An 11,514-nucleotide genomic window follows, 5' to 3' on the forward strand; every position below is an offset into this window, starting at 1 on the left:
TCTGGATACAGCTCCAGTCAGACTCAGTGGCCTGTAAAAAAACCTAGAGCTTATGAAGAGAAAAAGCTCTGGCTCTGAAAGTGCTGAGACAGGCTGGTACAGGGACTCAGTACAAAAAGCATTAAGCACAAAAAGCCTAACCCAAATGAAAAGAGCTGCTGCCAGGATCATCACGAGGTCTCCTGCTGCACAGATGTCTACTGAACTAAGCTGAAACTGATGAGTCTTTTATCATGGCCCCCATCCCCCCTCCCTGTAGATACCCACAGCAAGACTCAGCTGCCTGGCTCAATTATTATTATTCCAAGGGACACAGTATATGTGATAGACATATGACACTCAGAGAATTAGGCTCAATAGGACTGTCTGGAAGAATTCCTCCTTTTTTTTTCCTCCTTTTCTTTTCTTTTCTTTTCTTTTTTCTTTTTCTTTTCTTTTCTTTTCTTTTCTTTTCTTTTCTTTTCTTTTCTTTTCTTTTCTTTTCTTTTCTTTTCTTTCCTTTGCTTTGCTTTTCTTTGCTTTTCTTTGCTTTTCTTTGCTTTTCTTTGCTTTTTTTCTCCTTTTCTTTTTTTTCCTAGTCTGCAAAAAGCTGATTAGCTAGCTTACAGGAATGCAAAAGATTTGGGTGCACTATGGTAGCAGTAGAAGCAGTGTTTCAACAAACATATTGCTTTCAGTATACTCAAGCAGGAGAGAGCTAACACAGGTAGCCTCTGGAACTTGGTACTTACATGGGTGCTCTGTGTTTTACTGCCTCCTTTGCAGCATTTTGCCATTCCAGTTAAACAGAAACAGGACTGTTAACTGTGTGTTAATGTGCTCAGTCTGATCAATGCACATTTTACCCCTTTACCTTCTTCTATGACTGCAAGTTTATTACATAGTTTCTTCCCATGTATTTTAAAATGGGTCTATAAATTATGAGCCAGTTGCAAGCTTGTGATGGGCTATATCTCAGAAAGAATTCAGCACCTAAAAGCCCTTTGCTCTCGAAGGCTCAGCTGATATTTACTTTTCAGTAAGTCTGAAGCACATGCTTATTTTCATTGTCTTGCTATCAAACATGGGACATAGACCTCGTCATGTCAGAGCACCTATCAAACACCTGTTAATTCCTCTGAGAGCAGCAGGCACATAAAGCAAGCAAGGGCTATGGAAACTGGGCACTCAGAACCTTATGAACCTTGGCTATAGAGAGGAGTGACTGAAAGAGAGCTGCCTCTGGTTACTGCAGGTGCTGCAGTTTGCTGAAGAACAATTTTCAAGAAATGTTGAACAGGCAAAACATAAAGATCCCATTGTTTATATATTAGAATGGACAGCCTGTGGGGTTTTCACTTTAACCATCTGCCTTCCAGCTTTTATATAAAAATTATCCTCCCTAATAAATGGTTAACACATTAGGACACATATATTGCTGGAAAGAAACCAGACCAAACTCCTTCTACTTCACCAGGATAAATTAGCAAGTGAAAAGCAAGACTTTCCAAACCTTCTTTTGTATGAATACAATCATTTAACTTAGATTTTGGAAAGTTGAAGGTCTAGTCACTAATCTACTGACTCCATAACAGAAGGGTGAATTTAATTTAGGAACTGCTGGCTCCAGCACTGCATTTAGTTATACCAAGTTGAAGAAATTTATGTGATAATCCTTTTTATTAGCACATCTCTTCTTTTTTTTTTTTTTTTTTGAGCCAAACAGCAGATCAACCAAACAAAAGATGTGCTTTACTGGCTAAGAAGTAAGCTGGCTATCTTTTTTGGCTGGACTGTTCCCTGCTTTATCTTCAGTGGGTGATGAGACATATAAATCAGTGTCTACATGGAGAGGTGACATGCTGTTTACACAGCAGGCTTGTATTATCATAGCAATCATATATGGGTAATAAATTAAGTTGCATCAAGAAGCCAAAGATTTGCCCCATTGGAACAAGGTCTTTTTTCTTATAGTTTTACCAAGAGCCTGATAAAATATACAGATCGCTCCTGTAAACTGTACCAAAGCATTCAGGTTTGACAAAGTTAAACCTGGAAATGTAAAACATTCTCTGTTGCACTTTAACTGACCTTCTTGGAAAGCTTAAATCTTGCATGTAGCCCTGAGCTGGCTCCATGCATCTGCATTGCCTTGCAAATACCTGCTACCTTTGCAGGCAGGAACAAGGAAAGACTTTGTGACACTTTGTCCTTTGTCCACCCAAGAAAGGCCTCAGGACATTGTTGATAAGGGAGTGGGGAAACGTGAAAGCAGCTGGACAACAAGACCAATGCACAGGGGTCTGCTCTAAAGGGGAGGGTAGGGCCAGATTTTCACCACTGGCTTGCTCCAGAGATTGGTGATGTTGGCTTGGTGAGTCCTGATCTTATGGATCATGATGCATGATACAAGCATAGCTGCTGTGTCCTGTATCAGCTGTTGTTTTCAACTCCCTAGTTAGTCATCAAAGGGATTAATGCAGACAGCAGTGTGGGAGCCTGTTCTCACAGACAGATAGTTGTCTCCTGCTTCCAATTTCATCACTGATTTTGTTAGGCAAAACTCAGAGAATCTCCCTAAAGAGAGGAAAAGTGCCCTTTTGCAGAGTATTTTAAGAAATTTGTATTAAGGAAACAAAATATAAACACTGTGTAATTTAATAGTTCAGCAAATAAAACCATGTAACTATACTTTCACATCAAATACAAATACTGGAAGGTTTTGGTCCTTCTTTATTTTTTTTTTTTCTTTGGCCATTTCAACAGGAAAATCTCCAACAAACATGGTATCTTTCTGGATTTGTTGTTGTTTAGACTCCTGTGTGCAAATAATACTTGAAGTCACTGGGCCAAATTTATCCCTGGACTAAATGCATTGACGTCAATGTAATTACAGTAAGAATTAATTTGCCTCACTGATATCATTTTCAGGATCCTATATCTACTTCCAAAATGCAATTAGAATCCAATTTCCTCAATCTTTTATTCTGAAGCTAGGGCAGCTTCGGTTTCCCCACAAAGAGACTCAGCTAACAAAAAAAAGTATCTCCTGGCCACTTACCTGATCATTGTTGTTGGTACCAGCACAAGGGAGAGCAGGCTCAGAGATTTTGCATTGTTTAAATGGAGGATATCAGTATCTTAGCATTGCAGCTTAAACCCTGGTTTAACTCCTTTAATTTTCTTTTCACAGGGTTTGGTTTATTCACTCTGACAAAATACAACAGAGCGATTGATTTTGCTGGGAGTTTACTGGGTGTCTGTACGCCATGAATCCGTTGTATAGTAATGCCATTACTTGTGAAATATTGACTTGCTCTGTGCCATTACAAAGGATTACTGAATCAGACAATATTGAGCAAATGTTTGTTATATTAGGTTTAACAGTGACTTTATTAATCAATGCACCAACTGTCTCACCACTTGCACCAGATCCAGGCACAGGTTAGTAAATATAAGCTTTTTAAAAAGTGTATCTTGTTACTTTCTAAAAGCTTTCGTATAAAACTCAGTAATTTTCTTGTACACAAAAATGTACAGATCTCATTAAGAAACCTTCAAAATATTATCAAAAAAAAAAGAAATAAGGGTTTTTAAAGTAATTATCGAGGAGACTCATTAAAGCAAGCATGAATTTTCCACCTCTTACAGCAGACAGGTCTGAATGTGCTTTCAGCTCAGATGGAGCCTATGCTGAACCACATTAACCACCATTGTTAATGTGAGGAGAAGCTTGAAGTGATGCTTTGCTCACCACTTCATGGTAGCATTCATATTTGTTTTCCAGGAGGGAAAATATTAAAAAAAATAAGCCCGCTCTTCTTCATAAAGGTGTTCTGTAACTCCTTGCTTCCAGCTATCATGCATAAAAGTGTAGCAATCCAAAGCAGAAATACTGCAAATAATAGAAAAAGTGTATGACACACAGAAGGAAAATGTCGCACTACGACATGAAATAACTCACGCGTTCTCTCAAGAGGCAAAAGAAGAAAAAGAGAAAAAGGAGGAAACTTTATTTCTGACCTCACAATATATACAATTCTAAAAGTGGCAGTGGATGGGAGGACTAAATTTCCACCTCTCCAACCACACTGGTCAAACCAACAGTCCATCAATTCTCTCCTCCCACAAAGAAGAATGCAAAACAATCATTATTTACATGAACAGTGTGTGAGAACTCCAGTAGAAATATGTAAACATCAGAAGGCATAGAAAACTTTTAAAAGAACTTTAAAACTTTTAAAAGAGCAGGGTGATAGGAAAAAACAAGAAAAGAGCATGGAGCGGGAGAAAAAAATTGATGAAAAATGAAACATTAACAATTATTTCATTGTTAGAATAATTCATTAGACAGACCTCACACCAGATTTGCCCATTTCTGGGATAACAACAGAAACAGATTGTAGTCACATCTCAAAGACCACATTTACTATACCCAAGCCACTAATATGCAATCTACAGCAGCAAATTCCCCACAAGGAGAGGGCAGCTATTCATGAGGCCACCCTGGTCTGTGATGCAATTGCACCAGCTGAAGAACGGTCAGAACTCCTCAAAAAGAGGGTGGCATAGGGCCAGTCACAGATGCTCAAGCTGAGATCAGCTCTGCAAGGCCCAACTATGCTTGCTGGTTGAAATCCCCTCATGGCATAGATTAAAGAAATGCTGATCTGTATGTTAAAGAGAAATGCTAGCCCATGGTCAAAAAACCTTTGGCATGTTTAAGATTTGTCAATTTTAGCTGTTCTGTAGATTTGCCTTTCAGTTTCATCCTTGAGTCTTTTATATGTGGAGCACAGCTTCCTGTTCTAAGAAACCAAAGACAGTGCATATTCCCCAAATCTTTCTCAGATGTTTTTGTATCTTGACTCAGTGTTTCTCTAGATAAGGGGAGAAGAAAGTATAACACTTTGGAGCAATCTCAATGAATGTAATTTTCTTTATATATAATATGCCTATTTTCCAGGCATCAAACCAGATTTTAGGGAAATCATCCTCCTTTCCTTCTCCAGGTCCTACTTGAGCTGTAAACATGTTTCACATGGGGAAGCATGGCTGGCACCAGGCCTAATCAGATCACAAAAAATTTATATAAAAGTTTGGACCTGAACAGTCTCATGGAGGGAACTTTACTTAATCATCACAGAGATCAGGACTGAAAAAAAATTTCCTGGCCCACAGTTTTTGGAGGTTACTTTAGGTCTCTGGCTAAAAGTTAGTCATTAATTTGTTGAATGCCTGGCCAGTGTGCTGGGGAAAACTCCCTGGATAACAACAGGTTTCAGCATGGAGGAGATTTTTCAAGTGCCTGTTCTTGCAGCATAAGCTGAAAATGACACTAGAAAATGAGTATAGGATCATATCTGCTTTCTCTGACAAATGTCTTTAAGAGTCTGGGAATTGAGACCTCCAACCAACTATGATAAGAAAAACAACCTTTATGAGCAGAAAGTTATGGCCTTCTCTCTGTCTCCTCCTCCCTTTCCCATTCTCTTTCTGAGCAGATCATACAACAAAGAGAGAATTTCTGGAGTTGTCTCCAGCTCCTGCAGAGTTTCCATGGACATTGGTTGCCTAAATAACTTTTTGTGTCTTAAGGGAGAAAAAGTATCTCCTTGTCTGATTCGGGGGGGGGGGGGTGGGGGGGGCGGTTATTCCTTTGAATGACAGCCCTGTCCAGCCTCACAGAAAAGATTACTGGACCATACCAGAAACGTAATAAAATTGAGGATTTGTTTACTTGTCCCAAGCAGCAGAAGCAAACTGCTTGACTGGAAGACAGAAAGCTCCATAAAGTCACTAGGGCAATCTCAAATGTATTAATACATAAATTGATCTTGGGGTTTGTGTGGTTTTTGATTGGTTGGTTTTGGTTTTGGTTTGGTTTGAGTTTTGTTTTGCTGTTTGGGTTTTTGTTTGTTTAGGGGAATTTTTTGGTTTGGGTTTTGGGTTTTTTTTGTGGGTTGGTTTTGTTTTTTGGGCTTTTTTGTGGTATTGTTGGTGTGTTTGCTCTTATTTTGTGGTATTTTGTTTTGGTTTGGTTTGCACTGTTTGTGTTATACACTGTAAGTATGCTATACAAGGCAGATATGTACTTTCCAACAACGCCTCATTTTATGGCAGATTTTGGAACATTTGGCTGTTGTCATACATGAACAACAGTATGCATGAACAACAGTAGATTATAGGGGTGGCAACCAAATTAGAGTTGTATGCACACAAAATCAACACACTTCCTAGACTGAGATAGCTCACACATTTTGGGTGAGATGAGATGCTTTTACACATCTTAGTACCAAATTTGATCAAATTTCATTGATCATTACTCAATACTAATAATTTGTCAAACTTTATTGCTCAGAGGTATGTAAATTGAGGTAGCTTTTGAACAAGCACATTAGAATTTCGCAAATTTTGCCAGCAATTACTCTGCCTCCAAATTAGATGCATGGATATGTTCCACTTTGACTGTATCTGACATCTGTTGAGTGCTTTGGGGATACTGGCGATGGGAAGAGAGGCAGAAGGTTAGGGTCATTGCTTAAGGGCAGCTCTAGTGCATGTTATTTCTTTGATCACATATTTATGCTGTGAGAGAGCATAAAGGAGTCTATTCTCTGCTTGATAGACATATCTGAGTGTCATTGATGCTAGAGGACTCAGATTACCAGTTATAGCTTTGCACCACAGCCTTTTTTGTATATTAATTATCTTGAGCATTGCATAAGTATATTTTGATAGGGATCCTTAAAAAGTACAGTCTATATCACAACCAAACTCCTATCTCCTTCCATGGGAGCCCTGCCTTCTATTAACATTTTGCCTGAGGATGAACTGAAGGACTTTCTCCCTCCACCCCCTAAAGAGCCTCCATCACCTCCACTTCATGTTTAAAAATCAACCCAGACTCTTGGCAAGATGAAACGAAAAACCAGGCAAGGCAGACTAAGAAAGAGTTTGTATTAACATTTTGACTCAATCTAGATTTTTACAATGGTTACTGAAATGCTATACCAGAGAAAACACCACTGAGTTGTAAACAGAAAAACTGCATACAAGTGGCAGAACTTGCTTACTTGCTTTAAAGACTTTGTTATCTGTTAAGTAAGCAGGAAATGATGGTTTTAATGCAAACAGAAAGGCAAGATTTATTCCCAGAATGGAGGGCTGTAGAAGTCTATTCAATGCTGCCTCTGGGGGTCCCTGATTGATGCAATGTTTTCACCCTCTACCACACCCAGGCAGAAATTTTCCTGATGACTTCTATGCTGCATATATATTTTGACTTCTGAAGGCTTTTAAGACAGGTGATAAATACACAAATGTCATACCTACAAACAGAACATACATATCAAATACCACAAGACCATTAAATTTACCTATCTGGTGCCTGGGCTCATTTCAGCCCTTTTCACTGCCTGTTTGCCCTCTAGGTGCTATTTCCTGACCCAGCTCAATTAAAGGACAAATTCATCCCCACACATGTCCTAAGGGCCCTAATGAAGTCAGCTGTCAAACTCCCATCATGCAGCTGCCTGGCTGCAGGATCTGATGGCCACTCGTCAGCTGCTTCACCAAGTCAACCCTGGACAAAGGCCCCTTTGATGGACTGCCTTTCTCCAATCAATCTACACCTTTTCCTCTTGGACTTCAGCATCTGCTTCTGTGTAATTTGATTTTATATTCAGTGCAGCCTGACCCTATTGATAAATTAAATCTATCTAAACCTGATATCCTCATGCCACCACGGGGTAAATTACTTGCTTTAATTTTGGCTTTTGCCAGACATGACATGGTATCAATACTGACTCTTTTGTGTGTGTGTGTTTGGGTCATTATTTGAATAGTTCAGGCTCCAGGTCACGATTAGGGTGGGGGGAAAGAGGAGAGAGCCTTTTAGAACTATGCACAAAAAAGTAAATCAGAATAATTCCTGCTAGTATTTTATCATTGCTTTCCATAATTATGTTTGTTTCTTTCCTGATAATCACATTTTATTTCTCTGCCTTCCAAATGTATTTGACGTACACACAAAAAATCCAGCTTTAACAAACAAGCAAACAAGTAACATTAATTTATAAAATCTCTAATAACCAGAGTAACTACTCACAAAATTCTGTTTTCTTTGTAGATAGAAATAGAAGATTTTTCTTACATGCCCAGTTTCTATTTGTAAACAAAACACATGCATATAAAAGCCACAAAGGAGAAAAATCCTGAAACTGTATATACCTTAGTTGACATCTTTGCAATGCTTCAAAATTAAAATAAATACAATATTTTATCTCCCCAACAACCCATTTGATGTGTAAAAATTGTAGAAGTCTACCTTCCTAGGAAATCCAGCATTTTCCTTCAAACTACATTTTGCAATTATTAACTTTATTTTTTTCTTTCAAGGAAGCCTAAAAACTCTGTGAGATCTCCTGCTTCCACATATACCTGCCTCCTTCACCAAAGACCTGTTGATCCCATCTTCTCTTAATCTGCTTCCTTCTTCTTTTTTCCTAGACTGAAAGGGCCACTTACAGTCATCATCCTGCTCAGGTCTAGGCAAAACAGTTCCAGGCCATTGGGAAACAGCTTGTAAATAAATATGTGTCTAGAAAACACGCTGAAGTATTTTGGTGAAGAAGAAAATTCTTCTCTTTTCACTGTAATAGTCTGGGTAGGTTTTCAGAAAAGGATCTTTCTATTTCTACTACTGTCCACCTATCCTTTGCCAGCTGTGTGTTGCCCTAAGGCTACTGTTTGAGAACAACTGGTGCACACTGAGTTCTTCTGGAATGGGAGCTGGAGGAGGAATGAACTGAAATTCTTAGCAAGCTGTCCAGCAACAAAAAATCCCTACCAACCAACCAACCAACCAACCAACCAACCAACTGAAATTTAAAAACAAGGAAAAAAAAAGAGGAAGGCAGAAAAGTAAAAAAAAATCTTCATACTACTTTTGGAATGAGACAATCTGAGACTAGGCACCAATTCATCACTACACGACAGATTGGGTTCTCCAGTCATAAATGGGCAGCACATCCTGTGCTGTCCTGCACTGTTACCTGGAAACTAACAAATATCATAAAACCTTCCCCAGGTGGAATAAAATTTTCCACGTGATGCTATTTGGTCTGGGGCTTCTCTTCCTTTTAAAAGCAAAAAAGTTCAAAAGTTTTAGAAGTTTTGTTTAAAGAACAGAGTGTTCCCTTATGCTTACCTCAATTTCCTCACCCAAGAAGGCAGAAATCACTTCTTTGCTTAACTTAACACACCCTACTTATAACCAGGGCAACCAGGGTATCCTGGTCCTACCATCACATGAAGACATCTTGCTGACCTACTTGTCCAGGTTGAATCTCCTAATTTTCTTGAAACCAGAGCATACTTTGCTGAGAGTGCTTTTTACAAGGGTGGTTTACAAAAGGCTTCTCCTCTACTGTCTACCTGTGTCTGTAGTATGTTTGCAGCCATGGCAGCTCTAGCCCCTGTCAATTTTCTGGTTGGCTGCCTGACTCAGGCACCAAAGCCTCTGAGGAGTTCTTTCTAAAGTGGAGGCAGAGCTGCAGTTTTAAGTTTCAATCTAAACCTAACAGTTTAGTTTGGATTGTTTGTTTATTGTTTTACTTTGATAGCTGATATGTAAACTTTTATCCAACTTAAGAGAAAATGTCAAAGTAATAGTGTATACATGAAGAAAAACACCATTCTTTATTTGTGTTTGAGATCTAATTACTCAAAGACTTTTCTCAGCTGTTTGTGTGCTAGCTTGACAGTACTTTGAGAGTGGTTTGAAATTGGAGTTGCTTTTCAAGAAAGAAAATAGTCTGGACTACAACCTCTTCCAATCACTGATGTTGTTTAGGCCTTTGAAAAGGACTGAGGCCTCTACAAACAACAGAAAACAATCAATGACCACTATCAGGATTACTCTATTTTAAAGAAATGCCTGTAGACATTTTTAAACCAGGGCACCAAACTTCCAAAATATGCACTTATTATTATTCTAGTTACATTTCGTCCTTCCTTACAGTGGTGTAAAGTGGAATGAAGTGCACAGATGCACCAGTCTAGAAGAAAATCTGTGATCTTCCACCCTGCTAAATTTTGCCTACCTCACCTCACTTGAAGAAACCCTAAACATTTCCAGCACAGAAGTGCAGAGGCAAAGCCAGGTCCCTATTTGCCATGTAAAGTGGCCAAAGACCAACACTTCTATGGGGAATCAGCGATGTTGATTGAGAGGACAAGGGTGTATAACTACACATGAATGCATCTGCACACAATCTGTGAAATTCCTTGAAACAAAGCTACTCAGCTTTGACCGTGTCCCAAAAGAATGACCTTAGGAGATGTTATTAAATGCCCATGGTTCTGAGTCAGTCTCAGTTGTGCACCTTGACCCGTGTTTTAGAAACACAGTCGTTCTGGTCCAACATTTGAGTAATTCCCTAGGACTCTGTCTCCCATGAATAGATTGTATCACAGTGGCAGCCTCACTGCAGCCAGCCTTGGGGCTGGGTTCTGAGCACCATGGAAGATGTGTGCCCTATCACTATTAGAGCTGGTTTCATTAGGTTATCATCATTATGCTTGTATCTGTTTTTGGTTCTACAGGCTATAATTTGATTGTTTGTTTGTTTTGTTTTTGTTTTTTTGGGTTTTTTTTTTCAGAAAATGAAGAAAATTCAGCAAGCCAGTATAAGCTTCTTTGGACTTGGGAATGATTGGTTCCATCTTTTCATTCAAACCTTATCTTTGCTGTGACCTAATGTAACATCTTGTCAAGTCTGGAGTGTAAAAAGCTTCTCCACAGAAACCCTGAAACTCCAAGACTTGTCCAGAATGAAGACAAAAATAAATAGCCAACAGGTACAAACACGTCTGCCCACTTGGAGCAACACAAAGGAACAGTACAGGTGCAACGGGCAGCACAGCACTGCCACTTCCAGCTGCAGCTGCACTTGCAGAGAAGCTGTTAGAAATCCCATCCTTCCTGAACCATTCTCATGATCCCTAATTGGCTTGAGATTTTGGGCAGGACAGTAGCTCTTACTTACAATATTCAGGTTAAATACATATATATAAAATGCACATAAAATTTATGTGAACAGAAATAACTTTATTTTAAAAGTTTAACTATTATTTCCATGAAAACACTGAAAGTGAGAAAAAGTGTTTCATTTTGGGTGCAAATATAATTTGTGTAAAGCTGCTGCTGTTAAATAAATTTTGACAGCTGTCAGAACTGACAGCAGCCAGTGGTACTTTCACTATTGCCTTTATAAATCTATATGATCTTTTCAAATTTTAAGTATCCTCTTCCAGCTGTTGAAGTTAGGAGGACAAAATTACAGCTTGTACATTGTTCGGGTCTTAGTTCTTCCATTTAAGCTGCATATTCATGGAGGGATTGCTATGTCACAAAATTGCTTAGAAACTAATGACATAGCAAATTGTGTCCATTGGAAGTTACTGAAAGTCCATTGACTTAATGCAAGGTAATTTCAAGCTGACCCTAGTTCTTCCATTTAAAGGGAAAAA

Source organism: Anomalospiza imberbis, chromosome 1, assembly GCF_031753505.1.
Source record: "Anomalospiza imberbis isolate Cuckoo-Finch-1a 21T00152 chromosome 1, ASM3175350v1, whole genome shotgun sequence".
NCBI lineage: Eukaryota > Metazoa > Chordata > Aves > Passeriformes > Viduidae > Anomalospiza > Anomalospiza imberbis.